Source organism: Cucurbita pepo, chromosome 11, assembly GCF_057944985.1.
Source record: "Cucurbita pepo subsp. pepo isolate OVF chromosome 11, ASM5794498v1, whole genome shotgun sequence".
NCBI classification, from domain to species: Eukaryota; Viridiplantae; Streptophyta; class Magnoliopsida; order Cucurbitales; family Cucurbitaceae; genus Cucurbita; species Cucurbita pepo.
The window spans coordinates 7054036-7072014 of NC_141808.1; the positions used below are offsets into that span (position 1 = coordinate 7054036).

Genomic DNA, 17979 nt, shown 5'->3' on the forward strand with positions numbered 1-17979 from the left:
TGGAATGGGCGCGCCAGGAATGAAGTCAATCTTGTGTTCAATCCCTCTAAGTGGTGGCAAACTACTAGGCATCTCCTCAGAAAATAAATCTTCAAACTCTTGCAAAAGCACAACAAAATCACTAGGCAAAGAAGGGTTAAGCATGTTAGTAAAGTAACAAGACCCCTTGCACATAAGTACAAGAATAGTCTGGTTAGAGAGCAAAACATTCCTAGCCTCACTTGATCTAACATACAAGCTTACTGATTTGGCTTTTCTCTCTTTTTTTTCTCTAGGCTGAGTGTTACTCTCTTGCTTTTCACTCAAACTCATTTTTTCACTTGATTCTTTTTCAATCTCTGCTTTTGCATCAGCCTCTTGCCTTTTCTTTTCAAGTTTGCAATGATCAATAAATACATCTTTTGGAGACAATGGAATAAGAGTAGTTTTTCTACCATTGTGAGTAAAAGAGTATCGATTTGCATACCCATCATACATTACCCGACGATCAAATTGCCATGGCCTCCCCACCGAATAACGACAAAGAAACGAATTACAGAAAGAAAATGATTAAGGACTAATTTAGACGTAGGAACATATGAGAGTTACATATAATAATCAAGAGGAAAAAAGAAAGACATTTAACATCAATATGCTTTCTTTCTTTCAATGGTTTTTTTTTTCTTCTTATTCGCAAAATCTAATCAATTTTTCAACAAGAAAATTGATTTAGAAGATCTTAAAGAAGAATATAGTGTTGATAAGATCGAGATCTAACACTTTAAAGAACAGAAAAAAAAAATGTATATTTTTTTTTTTTTTGTTATATATTTTTGTGATAGAATATGAACATTCTACACAAACTGAGAAAAAAAAAATAATAAGAGAATTAAAAGAGATAAGCGCAATGAAACATATATCCGATCTTGAGCCTAAAGCTCTGATACCAAAATGATATGGAAATCAACCCAAGGGAAAGTATGGAACGGATTACCTTGATGATCAAGATCAAGAGTAAAGAAAACTCGTTTCTAAACTCGTGATTCGAATCACTCCACAAGAGGTTTGATCAATACCACTTGAATGACTCTACATGCAAGTTCTAAACACAAGAATTTGCAAAGAAAGTTTAGCTCTCAACAAAGCTAAAATAGAAATTCTATTCTCAATTCCAAAATCTGATGTCTAATCAAAGAAAAGAAGGCTTTATATAGCCTTTACAAACCGTAACCTATGTGATACATAACTCCAAAATTAAATGGGCTAGTAAATGAGAAATACCTATAACCTCCATATTAAAATGGCTGGTTAATGGTGGAATATAGTAACCTATGTGGGTTACAATATAACCTTAACTCCTATATTTAAAACTAGCTTAAATATGAAAACAAATAGTTAAACTATAATTAAATAATGCAAATAATAAAATGGGCTTATTAGTCATCCTTGGACTATTGATAAATTCAGCGAAGTTCATTAAATGCAACTTAAAGTGCATTTAATTCATCTCTGTCTTGAAGCTCAACTTTGCATAACATATAAGGGAGGTCACCAACGTCTTCTAGAATTTCCTTTGATGAGCTCACCATAGCTTGAATATAACTGTATAAGGTTTGTTGTAGCTTCTTGGCTCTCGTCCTTGTAATTGGACCTTGAGGTATGGAAATTCCTTGGTCGTTGTTCATATCAGAGAATCTCTGAATATTTTTTCAAAATCTCTTATACTCCAACACCGTGAAGAGTTTAACTATCTTCACGTCGGTCTTGTCCAAGTCGCTGTAAAACCATTGTTCAGACTTGGGTTAGATATCCCAGTCCTTATCTCCTTACAAGATAAGAGACATGAAGATTTCTCAAATTCTTTATTGGGAATGGTTCAATCCAATCTAGAGAATGGACCAGTCTATTTAAATTGTTATCCAAATTTTACTTTGTCGCTCCAAGACTCGCACATATTATCAGCCTCATGGTGGACTTACAATAAAAAAATTTGAACATCAAGGCTGAAACTCATTCTTCAGTCGTCATATTCAGGGTTTATTACAAACTCATGTATACAAATATTTCTCCAAGAGCATTAAGATCCTCGCCAAAAGGATCAACCATGCTCATAGAGGCAAATATTGGAAAGTCCTCGGTGGCTGTTCCAAAAACTCTTTCTTGGGATCAAATAATAAGAAATACTCTCTAGAAAATAGAAGATGCTAATCTTCTGAGGAAAAAGAAATCTCAAAACCCATTACAAATCATTGAACATGACGATGGAAGCGTTGAAATAAAATTGAGCGAAGAACCCTCGTTAGAATCAAAAGTAAAAGAATTCTTGAGTTCTAGACCAAGTACATCGAGAGTTTCAAGATCAATGTATGACCGCTTAAAGGTAAAAGAGGTCACTTATGATAAAAAAAAAAAAAGAGCATCAGTCCACTATGAAGATGGCTCAAGATCTCCAACCCATACGGATATGGATACTCAATCCGTCTACGAAAGTCAGCTAAATGTCATTACGGCTGATTTCCAGATAGACAAAGAATTATAGAAGGCAGATTTTATGTCAGCTGCAAACTCTTCAAAGAGAAAAGCTTTCTTCCAAACCTACAAAGAAGCTGAGCGAAGTGAATTAAGAGCTCAATGGTATTCTCATATGGAAACCATAGAAGAAAACATATCATTCTTCGAATGGTTTGAAGAAAATATGTTGCAAATATGCACTTCGACTCAAAAAAGCTGGAAGACTACCAGAAGAGGCGAAGTATATTCAAAACATCCTCCGTTGGAAGAAGTCGAATTTGACAATTATTACGGAGAAAAGGTCAAAGCTAGTCCTTTCAAAACTATCCCAGGAGGACTAGAAAAGGGTAATCCGACCCTAAAGGATATCAAGAATATCCAGCATCAAAATAATTATTCAAACAAGATTTTATCCACGATCTCCACCCAGCTTGAGAGTATCAAGGGAAAAATCTCAAAAAATTATGGTACTCTGCAAGAACAAGCAGGCAGCTCTGTACGGAAAGTCGATGAGTCAATCCCAATACTCAGACCGACAAACCTTGACGTATTTATAAAGAGGATTTCGAAAGAAGAGGCGGCGATGGCCAAAATAGAAGAAAATTTGGATACAATCCTAAATCCTGGGATAACACATCAGGATTCATCTATCAATGTCGTTAACAATGACGACGAAATTCAAGAATTCGAAGACGAGATTTTAGATGAGGTAGAAGAGCCTCTCGACAATCGAATTGAAAGAATCTGTAGGAGAAGTCAAAATAATACTAGTAATCATAAAAACGGGTATCCTCAACCGTCTTTTTCGGATATTCAATTGGAAGAAAAGACTTACAAACTCAAGATTATTACGATGGTCTAACAATCTATGAATAGAATATCGATGGATTGTCCGACTATCTAATAATGAATGTTGTCAATGAAATGATGATGGCCGCAGGCGCGTATAAATTACAGGGCCAAAAATCCAACCATCAAATAGCTCAAGTTTTAGTGACGGGATTTACCGGGCAACTCAAGGACTGGTGGGACAAATATCTCGATGAAGCAACTCGCCAACAGATATTAAGTAGCTATGTCATTAGGCCAACTACTCAAATCATCAAAGAGTAAGGTCCATCAACTAGGACCGAAGTACAACATGAAAGGGTAGAGGATGCTGTCAACACCCTCATTTATACCCTTATAGAATTCTTCTTTGGCGACCCCTTGAAATAGCAAGAGAGATCTGCCGAAATACTCATGAACCTAAAGTGTCCCACCTTAGGAGATTTCAGGTGGTACAAACACATGTATTTGAGCAAAGTTCTTATTAGAACAGACAGTTCGTTGGAATTCTGGAAAGAGAATTTTGTCAATGGACTACCAAAACACTTCTCAAGAAGGATCAAAGACGGTCTTAAGACAAAGTATAATGGAACAATTCCATGGCAGACTTTGTCATACGGGTCAATAGCATCCTTCATCATAGAAGAAGGACTCAGACTTTGCAATGAGTCAAAGATTCAAAACAAGCTCAATTCTTCGATATCAAATAGAAAAGAGCTTGGAAGATTTTGCGATCAATATGGATGCAAGGGGATAGAAGCCCCCTCAACCTCCAGAAGGAAGAAGGTTAAGACGCATCCAAAGCCTTATAATTCGTACAGGCCCAGAGAAAAGTATCGAAACAAACCAGTACATCTCAAAAGCCAACATATTCAAGAAGAAAGTATACTCCTACAAAAACCCATAGAGGAAAGAAGAAGCAAACTTGCTTCAAATGTCGAGAAGAAGGACACTATGCTAACAAGTGTCCGATAAGAGGAAAGATCAATGAGTTGGATATAGATCAAGAGCTGAAAAATCAGCTACTACAACTGGCTCTAACCAACTCAGAACAATCAAGCGAGGGAGAAAGCCTCGAACTCCAAGAAGATTCCGATTCATATTCTAGCACAGAATATGAAACAGGACAAGAAGGAAAGAGGACGTGCGAATGATGCATAAATCTCCTTACAAAGGATCAAGAAATTCTACTCGAAGTAGTAGAAAAGTTCAAGATCCAGAAATTCAACAGAAAATCGCTCAACGACTCAGAGATGCCATGACAATCTCTAAGCCACCTGAAAGGGAAGAAAGAAATCCCTACAGACTTCAATCAGTTCTCCAAAGGTTTGAAAAACCGAGAGAACTCACTACTCAAGACCTACAAAGAGAGATTAATAATCTCAAACAAGAAGTATAGGCATTAAGATCTGGAACCATGTCAAAATCCTATAAGCTTCGCCAAGAAGTTCTCAATCTTCAGGAACGTCTGCCCGAACGAAAGGAAACGGCGCAACCAAACCTGGACGAGGATGACTTTCAAAGTTCCTTCGTTGGAGCCATCACCACTCCTCAATACCAAAAATTGTACGCTCTCGTTACCTTAAAATTTATGATTTCAAAATAACACTAAAGGCTCTCATAGATACTGGAGCCGATCAAAATTGCATTCAAGAAGGCCTAATACCTACAAAGTATTTTGAAAAATCTACTGTGGGCCTTAGAGGCGCAAATAACAATAGACTCAAAAATATTTACAAATTATCTAAAGTTCATGTTTGTAATCACATAATTTGCTTCGTAAATTCCTTCCTTTTAGTAAAGGACTTAGAACAAGAACTAATCCTAGGTACTTCTTTCATTACTCAATTATACTCTTCTAAAATAACTGGGTTAGAGTCAAAAGCCCTAGGAAAGAAGATAAAATTTAATTTCCTTCCTCGTATAAAGATTAGTGAAATAAATTACCTTCAAAAGAATACAATTATTCAATCAATAAATGTATTAAATTATAAAGAAAAAACAAATTTCTTTTTTGAAGGAAGAAATTTCATTCAAAAGAATAGAAGAATAGATTCAAAGTAAGACCGTCTAGTCTAAAATCAAAACTTTACAAACTCAAATAGAAAGGGAGATTTGTTCAACTATCCCTAATGCCTTTTGGAATAGGAAGCAATACATAGTTAATCTTCCTTATGTCAAAAACTTCGACGAGAAAAATATTCCTACGAAGGCCTGACCTATTCAAATGAATAAGGAATTACTAACATTCTGCAGAGCAGAAATCAATGATCTTTTGCAGAAGGGTCTTATTAGGCCGTCAAAGAGCCCCTAGTCATGTGCGGCTTTTTATGTCAACAATTAGGCAGAGAAGGAACGTGGAGTCCCACGACTGGTAATAAACTACAAACCCTTAAATAAGGTTTTGGAATAGATTAGATATCCAATTCCAAATAAATCAGATTTAATGCAAAGAATTTCTAATGCAAAAGTATTTTCAAAATTTGATATGAAATCAGGATTTTGGCAAATCCAGATTTCAGAAAAAGACAAGTACAAAACGACTTTCAATGTCCCTTACGGACAATACGAATGGAACGTTATGTCATTTGGGCTAAAAAACGCTCCATCCAAATTTCAAAAGATTATGAATGATATTTTCAATCCTTTTCAAGACTTTTCAATTGTTTATGTTGACGATGTTCTGATTTTTTCTCAAAACATCGATAAACACTTCAAGCATCTTCAAACATTTTTTACGACAGTTAAACGAAGCGGTGTAGTTGTGTCTAAACCAAAAACTAAACTTTTTCAAACAAAGATCGGTTTTCTTGGATTTGAAATTCATTTGGGTCTCATTAAATCCATTCAAAGATCCATTGAGTTTGCCTCAAACTTTTCAGACCAATTACGGATAAAACCCAACTACAAAGATTTTTGGGATATCTCAATTATGTGTCTGATTTTGTTCAAAATATCAGACCCATTTGCAAGCCACTTTTTGAAAGGCTCAAAAAGAATCCAAAGCCGTGGACTGAAGAACACACCAAAACAGTCCAAAAAATCAAATCCCTCGTCAAGTCAATTCCGTGTTTATCGCTCATAAACCTAAGGGCTAGTTTAATAGTGGAGACCGATGCATCCGATATTGGATATGGAGGAATCCTGAAATAGTCTCTTGAGAAGAAAGAATCCATTGTCCGTTTCCATTCGGGAACATGGAATTCTACTTAAAAAAATTACTCAACAGTGAAGAAAGATATACTTTCAATAGTACTTTGTCTACAAAAATTTCAAAGCAATTTAATTAAGAAAAGCTTTGTTATCAAAACAGATTCAAGGGCATCTAAATTTGTTTTAGAAAAAGATGTCAAGAATCTTGTGTCTAAACAAATTTTTGCTAGATGGCAAGCCATTTTATCTTGCTTCGACTTCCAAATTTTGCCTATAAAAGGGGTCGAAAACCCCTTGGCAAATTACCTCTCAAGAGAGTTCTTACTCTCGAAGAAAAACTTTCCCTGGCCAACCTCCTTCTCCAGTGATGACCGGTGAGAAAGCAACAGAAAAAGGGAAGAAGCCCATTGCTTCTTCAAACACACCTACTCCAATGACGTCCGATAGCTACGCAATGGATGCTGGTTTCACATTGGTGACCAGGTCTAGAGCAAAGCTTTCTAAAAAACAAGCGGAGGTTATCACTACGACGAGGCCTTCTGCCTCTTCAACACGGCCATCTGCCGCTACTCCATCGAGACCTATTGTCTCTTCAACTTCAAAGGGACCTTCTATCCCCTCAACCTACTCGGACGCTGTTGTTCCCGTTCGATTTTCTCCAGTTCCTGAAATCAGGATCTATTTTAAAAAATTTGTGTCTATACCAGAAGCCCTAGTAGAACCAGAATACGACGACCCAAAAATCACAGAAGTCGTCAAGAAAGCCTATCCATCGGGATTCTTCTATATCCCGGAAGATTTTCATAAGACCAGACGGTTTTATGAATTCATTTTAGTCGACACAAAATTCGTCGAAATTACTCATATTCCGAGTCGCGATGATCCTTCAACCATGCGCTTTTGCGTATACTTTCAAATTCCTTTGATTTTAACTTGGAATTTTCAAATAAAAGAAACGAAAGACCAAATAAAACAGGTCTTCAAAACTATTAAAATCAAATGGTGGGATGAATATACTTATACCCACGCAGATTTCAAAGCGGTAAAGGTCTGGCTATCAGAGAATGGCTACCTTCAGGATTTATCCAAGAAGAGAACCTCCGAATTCCTTAATTCAAAGTCGAAGCTACTCGCTGCATTAGATCAGACAACTTCGGAAGCTGATTTTCAAAAGCATATTCAAGAGGCCGCATCAGTCGGTTCGACATCTTCTCCTTCTATTATAGAAGAAGAAGAGGAAGACACGATTTATGATCTTAATGATCCATTCTTGGATTCTCAACCACCTCTGTAAATATCATCATCAATGACTCAATAGTCGTTAAACTATTTGTAAAAAATAAAAAATAAATCGTAGGTGAAATATGTCACGATGAAACATATTTCCCCACATATCTCATCATGTTTGTTTGTCTTCTATCTTTTGTTTTATTATTTTCACTTTTCCCACTTTTATTATTTTCACTTTTTCCATTTTCATCACATTATTGATAAATATGGATTTCCACTTTCATCTAATTATTTGTATGTACATTAAGAATTGTATTTTGAATACGTAAATTAAGCTAGGATGACAAAGCTCATGTAAATTGTAAGGGCTCAAGTCACTAAACCCTCAACTCCAACTTGCTTCACCACTGGTTCCTCAGCAAGAGTCTCAGAAGTTTCTTGAGTATCCGCTACAACATCACTATGTGAATCTTTCACCAACTCAACCTCAGCTCCCACTTACTTCACCTCTAGTTTGTCAGCAACGGTCTCAGGAGTTTCTCGAGTATCTGCTACAACATCACTCAGTGAATTATTTTGCAACTCAACCTCAACTCCCACTAGCTTCGTTGTCCGGGTACTTTTCTTCAATTCTTTGGTAGACTTTGTGAAGCTAACTTGTTTCTGTTTCCTCACAACGCAGTACTCACAAGGACTCATATCAACATATTTCAGACCTTCCAAAAACTCCTTCTGGCTATGTCCAAGTCTATTGTGCCATATACTTCAATTGGAAACACTTCAGCAACAGCAGCTCTGTTCATACACCCTGGAGTGGTGTATAAAGTTCCAGATTTTGTTCCACGTGCTTCCATCATAGCACCCTTCATAATCTTCCACGAACTCTTACCAAACTTTGTTGCATAACCTATGCTATCCAACTGACCAATAGAGATCAGGTTCTTCTTGAGACTAGGAATATATCTAACATCCTTTAATGTCCACTAATTTCCTGTCGGAGTTTTTATGCAGACATTTCCTTTTACTTCAATCTTCAAATCTTTGTTGTTGGCAAGATACACATCTCAAAACTTCTAGACTTGAAATTTTGAAACAACTCTTTATTTTGAGACGAATGAAAAGACGCACCTGAATCCAAAATCAGAGATTCAATCGGACTATCCACGTTGAGGATTAGAGCATCCCCAATGTCTTCTGCTAATTGTATCGAATCATTGTCATTCTCTGCTTAAAGTTGAAATCTTAATAAGAACCACACGGTGAAAAAAACTAAACCGGGGTTAATATTTTTTGACATTATTGTGATGAGTGTAACTCTCATAGTATGATATCGTAATTGCACACTATAGAGTGTTCATGAGTTGCATTAGATTTTGTTGAGACATTTTTTAGATCCAGTTCCATTATTTGACTTAAATTTTTTAGATACAGTTCCATTATTTGACTATGCAATGATACTCTATGTTTGTGGTTAGTGGTTGAACATGGTATTTGTATGTTCAACTATAAAACCAAAGTGTATGATATTTGCTACACATGGCCGGCTAAATGAATATAAAAAATTGACATATCCATGAATTGGAGGGTTTTGATTATGATATTATAATAAATCGATATAAATTTGATACGGTGTATTAGTTTTAATGAATTATATTATTAAGATTTGTTAAGGTATTTCAATGCATAAAATGAGTATTTATTAATTTCTTCCACTTTGATCAGAATTATTTGCCCTCATTTGTATTTTCAATAGGTAAATTAAGCTAGGATGACAGAGCTCATGTAAATTGTAAGGGCTCAAGTCACTAAACCCTCAACTCCAACTTGCTTCACCATTGGTTCCTCAGCAAGAGTCTCAGAATTTTCTTGAGTATCCGCTACAACATCACTATGTCAATCTTTCAGCAATTCAACATCAGCTCCCACTTGCTTCACCTCTAATTTCTCAGCAACAATCTTAGGAGTTTCTCGAGTATTTGCTACAACATCACTCTGTGAATTGTTCTGCAACTCAACCTCAACTCCCACTGGCTTCGTTGTCCGGGAACTTTTCTTCAATTTTCTGGCAGACTTTGTGAAGCTAATTTGTTTCTGTTTCCTCATAATGCAGTTCTCACAAGGACTCATATCAACAGATTTCAGACCTTCCAAAAATACCTTCCGGCTATGTCCAATTCTATTGTGTCATATCAATTTGAAACACTTCAGCAGCAGCAGCTCTATTCATACACCCTGCAGTAGGGTATAAAGTTTCAGATTTTGTGCCACGTGCTATCATCATAGCACCCTTCACAATCTTCCACGAACTCTTACCAAACTTTGTTGCATAACCTGTGCTATCCAACTGACCAATAGAGATCAGGTTCTTCTTGAGACTAGAAATATATCTAACATCCTTTAATGTTCACTAATTTCCTGTCGGAGTTTTTATGCAGACATCCCCTTTTACTTTGATCTTCAAATCTTTATTGTTGGCAAAATACACATCTCGAAACTTCAAGACTTGAAATTTCGAAACAACTCTTTATTTTGAGACGAATGAAAAGACGCATGAATCCAAAATCAGAGACTCAATTGGACTATCCACGCTAAGGATTAGAACCTCCCCAATGTCTTCTGGTAAATGTATCGAATCATCGTCATTCTCTGCTTAAAGTTGAAATATTAATAAGAACCATACGGTGAAAAAAACTAAACCGGGGTTAATATTTTTTGACATTATTGTGATGAGTGTAACTCTCATAGTATGATATCGTAATTGCACACTATAGAGTGTTCATGAGTTGCATTAGATTTTGTTGAGACATTTTTTAGATCCAGTTCCATTATTTGACTTAAATTTTTTAACCTAAGCAACCCTTATTAAATAATGGAATCAACCCACACCAATGAATATTTGTGTTAGGTTGGGTAAGACCGGGTCATTTGTTTAAATTTTCTTTTCAATAAAAATAAAATGTTATTATTAAAAAAATCTATTTATTTATTTTAAAACATTGAATTACATTTTTTAATTCAATCTCAATATATATTTTGAAAAATCACCCTCTAAATACTTCAAAAAATTATTTTAAGAGATTATAGAATAATTAATAAAAAAATTAATTGAGTTTTTTAAACACCCATGAATTGATTACTTACTCAGCATGGTTTAACTCATTCATGCTACTCTCTAGTGGAGTTTCCATAAGACCCCTAACGAGTTTCAAATGTATATTTTTCAATTAAAAAATTTGTTATCAAACATGGTTCTATTTTTATTGTAAACAATGAAGGAGAACTCGTTACCAAACATGTCCATAATTGCCTTCATTCACAACAAGAATATAAAATATTGAAACGTCATCCTTGTTCATCAACTTTAAATTTAAAGGACCATTGCATTACACTTTAGAACCGGTGTTACTGCTCGGTGTTACTGCTAACAACAGATGGTTAACAATAGCTCCCATTGGTGGTTTTGAAAATAACTAAAATATTACTCATAATAAATAAAAAAATATACAAGCTTAACATGGTGGTGGTTACCCATTCCAATATAACAATAATATGTTTCTTTAGTTTTAGTGGGTGTAATTGACAATGGAACCTAATTTTACTCATATAAAAGTGGAACAAATCCTTCACAAATATTCTCATATTTACAAAATGAATTCATTTTCAACACTTTCACCGTCTCTCCTATTGTCATTGTTCTTTGCTACCCTTTTTACTAATATCGATGGAAAAATCTTCCGAAACCCACCGATTACAGTAAACATAACAAATGTTCTAAGAAGTCAGGATCAGCTCACTATTCACTGCAAATCTGGTGATGATGACTTGGGAGTCCATCATCTCCCACCTTTGAGCGGTTACGCTTTTAGTTTTCGACCAAACTTTTCGGGCTCAACACAGTTTTACTGCACCTTCCAGTGGTCTGGCTGGTCGCATTACTTTGATATATACAAGGATGATAGAGATAGAACCAAATGCAACGATACTCTATGTTTGTGGTTAGTGGTTGAACATGGTATTTGTATGTTCAACTATAAAACCAAATTGTATGATATTTGCTACACATGGCAGGCTAAATGAATATAAAAAATCGATATATCCGTGATTAGAGGGTTTTGATTATGATATTATAATAAATCGATATAAATTTGATACGGTGTATTAGTTTTAATGAATTATATTATTAAGATTTGTTAAGGTATTTCAATGCATAAAATACTTATTTATTAATTTCTTCCACTTTGATCTGAATTATTTGCCCTCATTTATCGAAATCTCCCATCATTTTTTCGAACAGAAATCAAACTCAAATATGACAAGAATACAAAACCAAATTAACTTTCTTTCTTTTTTTATTGGTTATAAAATTTAAACATCTCATTAGCTTTTAATGTTACGTTAATTGTCTATTCTATTTCGATGAAAATGGGTCCGATTTCAATGTGGGCGCAGTCTTGAAGAATATCATTATTTTTATTTTCTAATCTATTTACTATGGAATTATCAATTGAATTTATAGCCACCCAATCAAAATAATTCATTTTATAAGCTTGTTCAAATTGACATGATTAGTGTCACGGTCTTACATCAATCACATAATGGAATTTGTTTATTACGACTCTCAAGTGGTCCGATGGGCGACACTCCATAATAAACTCAGTTTAGTTTGACCCGCAAATGCTTCCACTAATGAGAAACTGTCGTATTATAGTAGTTTGACCCATACATTTTGACCGTTTGCAAATAAGGTATAAACTACCCTAAGCATAATTTAGTAGATATGGTATGAATTAAGATCACAAAGTTCGGTAGTTCAATTTCTTACTCCTAAAATGTTGAACTTAAAAAAAATGAAAATTTAGAGACCTTTTGGACATAGTCTTAGGTTTACGGACCAAATAGATATAAAGTTGAAAGTTTGTCGTGGACTAAACGTATAATATAGATAACTTTGAATGTCCAATACGCTTTTAATCTTACATGATTTTAAAACATCATCATAAAGTATGTATTCCATCTTATTGGAGGTCCTCATGAGGATGAAAGAGATGTCATTCTACAAATGGGTCAAACGCTTACCATGTTTAAGATATTTGAATGTGGAGAATATAGGGCTTGGATTCTTTGCTCCGACTAGTCTATGAATCCACAAGTAATGAGAGTCGAGATGGTCACTGTTGAGAGTCGAGATTCGATATGGGTCAAACCGCTTACCTTGTTTAAGATCTTTGCTCCAATAGCCTGAGAGTCAAGATTCGATGGATTTTGTGCAGATGGTCACGGTTGATCATCTGATTCTTGTCATAATGGCAGTTTCGTAATTATCCATATCTTCAGGGGTCATTAGGTAGTTTGTCACGTTCAGAATATATTATTACTATTTTTCTAAAAAAAAAAATCCATAATTTTCCTAACAATTCTTCATCCCTTCTCGGTCATTATTAAGACTGATGTCCTTGATCAATCCTCTCAATTTTTTTTCTTGCATTCATTGGGTCTTACATGGATGACTTTTCTTCATTTTTTGGTGTGTTACATTGGATAAGGAAGGATAAGTAGGTAAACAAAGAAATGGTGCAAAACTATATTACCCGTAAGGATATCTAACTATGGTTCATGACCTAAATGACCTCCCAATGATATTAAATTATGTGGTTGACCTTATTATGTGATGTCTGAAGATGTGAAGACGTTTGAAAGTTATTGGAACACGTTGATTAGCAAAACCAAGAATTACAGATAAAATAACCAACATGCCCCTAGGACTACTTATTTAAATTCAAGGTCTATATGTGCTCCAAATGACTTGCTACTTCTTTTGAAGGCCTATTCTTAAGAACAAGGAGTTATGTTCAATGGTTCATGTTTATTAGAGCAAGCTTGGAACCTAAAGCAAGTTAGGACCAAAGAAACACCTAAAGGAAACACCTCAAGACACAAAAGTCAAGACCCTTATAGAATCCTCTAAGGAATTCATTAGGAATGTATGACCTTCTAGAACAACCCATGTTTGTTATTACGATGTATTCATATATTTACGAATGCATGTTATAACTTTTGCCTCAAGAAATTATGAAGCTTAGAAACTTAAAAGATTGAGAATCAAGAACAATATAGCAACTTTCAAAAACTATACGGAGGATGCTTTATTGAATCCTAGAATAAATGCAAAATCTAAGCAATCTAAGCAATAGTTGGGTAAGATAACCATTACCTCATATACTGAAAACTCTGAAAATACTTTACAGACTCTTTCCTATTATCGATGTTACTCCCTTCCCTTTTTCATGTTAACTTCTTGACAGTAATGGCCTGTCCAGAATGCATCACTGCCTTGTATACAGTCTCGCCATAAGCACATATCTCGTGAAAAGTAATAGTGGCATCAATTAGATCTTGGGAAGAATTTCTTTCCTTAGGCGGGAAATAGACATCCAAATCCATAGATTTTCTTTCCTTGTTTTGCTCCATTTCGAATGGATGTCTCATGCAATATAAGATTATCATAATTAGAACAATAGAAACTCCACCTACCTTAAAAGATGGAGACGATGAATCTCCATTGCAGTTGTCAAGAGGTCCACCACAGAGCCCCTCTTTGTTAATGAATCTACTAGTGGGCATGTTCTGAAAAAAAGTTTTTGAAGGGATCGGATGTCTCATGTTATGCTATATTGCTATGCCGTAGCAAAATTAGTAGATTTGTACGCAAAATAGATGATTGTTCTTCAACAACGTATAGTTTTTACGACTAAAACTTCTATTTCAAATTTGTTAAATTTTATTTTTCTCTTTCCAACATTTCTTGTAATATTAACTAAAATTTTGTTTGTCAAGAAAAACATATTAGTTTGATTAAAATAATAAAAAAAAAAAGCTTAGACAAAAAATCAATTGAGTAACTACTAAATTTATGTAATATTATATTACAATTAGTAGAACAAAGATATATTTTTTCCATATAATAATTAAAAAAGAGGTTAAAGTAATATTCTTGTCAATTTATCTCAAATTCCATTTTATTTTACTTTTTTTTTCTTTTTTTACTTTGAATTTATTAAATTTGGTTGAAAAAGTAATTTATGAAAAAACAATACTATGTGAATAAGTGTGACTTCTAAGTAAATTATGGGTACATGAATCACCTAAGATCACATCCTTATAAGAGCGACCGTGAGGATAAGATGACTAAGAAATGTTTAAAAGACATGAAAGTCACTACCTATACAACCAAGGAGCACCTTTCTTTATGGTAGCTCAATCATAGTACCACATGGTTAAGCATGCTTTACTCGGAGCAATTATATGTTGGGAGACCTTTTAGAAATTTTCCTAGGATGCATGTGAATGAGGACAAAGTGATAACTATATAAAAGTAGAGTCATATCAAGTCTTTTTGGAGTTAATATTGCACTCTTATTCACCATTTTCTCATTTATAGCCCCATTTATTCTACTTAGTGAGAATAAAATCGTTTATTGCTGTCCAATGTGAAAAAAATATGATTTGGCATAAATCGATCTTAATTGTATATCTAATTGAGTTAAGTGGTAAAATTTCAGACATTTATGCTAAACCATGTGGGAGTAACGAATTTGGAAACAAATGGGGGATGCATGGAAATGATAAATCCACGTCAGCAGTTCAAGTGGGTCATTGACACCCAATGAGGAACATCCTATGTGTACTACTTATTTCTTTTCAGCCCTAAAGGGGAACCCATGCTCAATATAGAAGAAAAAGGAAGACCAAGAGGAGAAGAGCCACATTTTGGGGAGAAAATTGAATTACACAGCAGCAACTTCTGCTGCAGTGAACTGCTGTGAAATCAGAGAAGAAGAAGAAAACCCTAATCCAGCAGCTGTTGACAGCAGAAGGAAAAGGAGACCAACAAGGATTGATTAGGGCAAAGAGGTGGACGTGAGAGCTCAAGAGAAGGGAACTTCCATTGACGAACGACAACAAACCGGGATAACTCTCTATTTCCTTATTCTCTTTCCTTATTCCATCAATTTTACATGATGAAGATGCGGATTCCTTTGTTTAATTCAGTTTGTATGGAAAGCTAAACTTTATAAGGGAGGCGAGAGAGTTTTATATAGTTTAAGTATGTTGACGATATGATTTTAGTTTATTAAAGAGTTGTTGTTAATGATTTACATGTATGTTTAATTAGCTACTTTAGATACATTGTTGTTCTCTTATTCGGGAGAAGAGAGGGAGCAATGAAATCCTCTCTAATACTCTAGTTCCATAGCTAGGAGACTTGAAGGGTAATAGAAGGGTTAGGAATAATTCATCTCCTAGAGCCTTGTTAATAGAAATTACAACGATTATGGAAATAATCACCATTCATGACCCTCGAAAGTGGGCTTGAGAATCTATTAAAAGGAACTAAAATCTACCACAAAACTCAACTTATCTATATTTAATCTCTCTTAGTCGAACCTTCCTCATTATAGTTGATTTTCTCATCATTTTCTGTTTTTCGACAGCAGTGACACTCTGTTTTAGTTTTGTTTAAATAGTTAAAATCTCCCACACCCATTTGAATGTTACCAAAAAACTCACTTAATTTCCAACGATAAAATTAACCAAAAAGATAGGTTCCCTGTGGAACCGACAATTTACTTATTACTTGCTACTTGTGATAGTGTATACTTGCACTTATTCTTGTGAATTTTACATCATTTTATTATATATATCGACAAGCGATCAAGTTTTTGGCGCCGTTGCCGGGGAACCTAATTTGGTTATTTTACTTGTTGTAGATTTTTGTGAGCTGGAGCCAACAAGAAGTCATAGTAAGCTGAGTTTTCCTACTGCTGTATTTACTGCTGAAGAATTGAGTTTACTACTGTAGAATTCTGTGTATGAACCCAACTACGGGTTTGGAATTTATTTTGGATCCTGAAATAGAGAAAACATTTAGACGAAGGTTGAGGGAGAAAAAGAAAATGACAGAACAGAATATACAGCAAATGGCCCAACTAAATCAGGAGTTTGAAAATCCAGTGATGATGGCTAATCAAGAGAGAATTACTGCCAATGCCATTCATTTAGCAAATGACAGAGAAAGAGCGATCCGAGCATATGCACACCCAGCTATGGAAGAGCTAAATCCGTGCATCATTAGACCCGAAATACAAGCAACCACGTTTGAGCTAAAACCTGTGATGTTTCAAATGCTGCAAACCATTGGGCAATTTCATGGACTACCGTCGGAAGATCCTCACCTACACCTAAAGTCATTTTTGGGAGTTAGTGACTCATTTCGATTTCATGGAGTGGATAAAGATGTGATTAGACTGAGCTTATTCCCATATTCATTGAGGGATGGTGCTAAATCATGGTTGAATACCTTAGCACCGGGAACAATTGATTCGTGGAATAGTCTAGCAAAGAAATTTTTGATCAAGTATTTCCCACCCACGAGAAATGCACGGTTCAGAAATGAGATTGTTGCTTTTCAACCGTTTGAAGATGAGACACTAAGTGAAGCTTGGGAGATATTTAAGGAGATGCTTAGAAATAGTCCTCACCATGGACTACCTCATTATATACAAATGGAGACTTTCTACAATGGATTAAATATTGTTACTAAACAAGTAGTTGATGCTTCTGCCAATGGAGCTATTTTGTCAAAGACATACAATGAAGCATCTGAGATTTTAGAGAGAATAGCATCTAACAATTGTCAATGGGCCGATGTGAGAAGCAACCCAGGAAGGAAGACTCGAGGAGTACTTGAAGTTGATGCTTTGTCCTCTATCAATGCTCAACTAGCTTCGGTAACTAATATTTTACAAAATCTAGCTTTGGGGCAAGACTCCTTATATCAAAGCACCAATCCATACAGCTCCTGTAATTAACCAGACAGCAGCCGAATCTTGTGTATATTGTAGAGAGGAACACACCTTTGATCAATGTCCAAGCAATCCGGCCTCAATTTTCTATGTCGGGAATCATGTTAGTCAAGGCAACCCGAAAAATAACCCCTTCTCAAATACTTATAATCCGGGGTGGAGAAATCATCCAAATTTCTCATGGAAGGGACAAGGCTCGTAACACAACAAATGCCCCCTAAAGAAAATTACCCTCCAGGTTTTGGATTACAAAATCAATTGACATATGGTTCTCAACAAGCCACAACCCAAGGGGAAGAAACTAGCCAAGCTCAACACATACCGTGAACATCGCTTGAGAACCTAATAAAGGAATATATGGCTAAAAATGATGTTGTGATACAAAGTCAACAAGCATCATTGCGAAATTTCGAAG

At 35.1% G+C, this 17979-nt stretch overlaps 1 non-coding gene across 1 annotated transcript; it reads right to left on the minus strand.

The window, feature by feature from the left end:
* Positions 1 to 17142: 17142 nt before the first annotated feature.
* On the minus strand, positions 17143 to 17248 carry LOC111785803 (small nucleolar RNA R71). Its single transcript, XR_002813709.2, has one exon. It is a non-coding gene; the product is annotated as a small nucleolar RNA R71 (small nucleolar RNA).
* Positions 17249 to 17979: the final 731 nt, after the last annotated feature.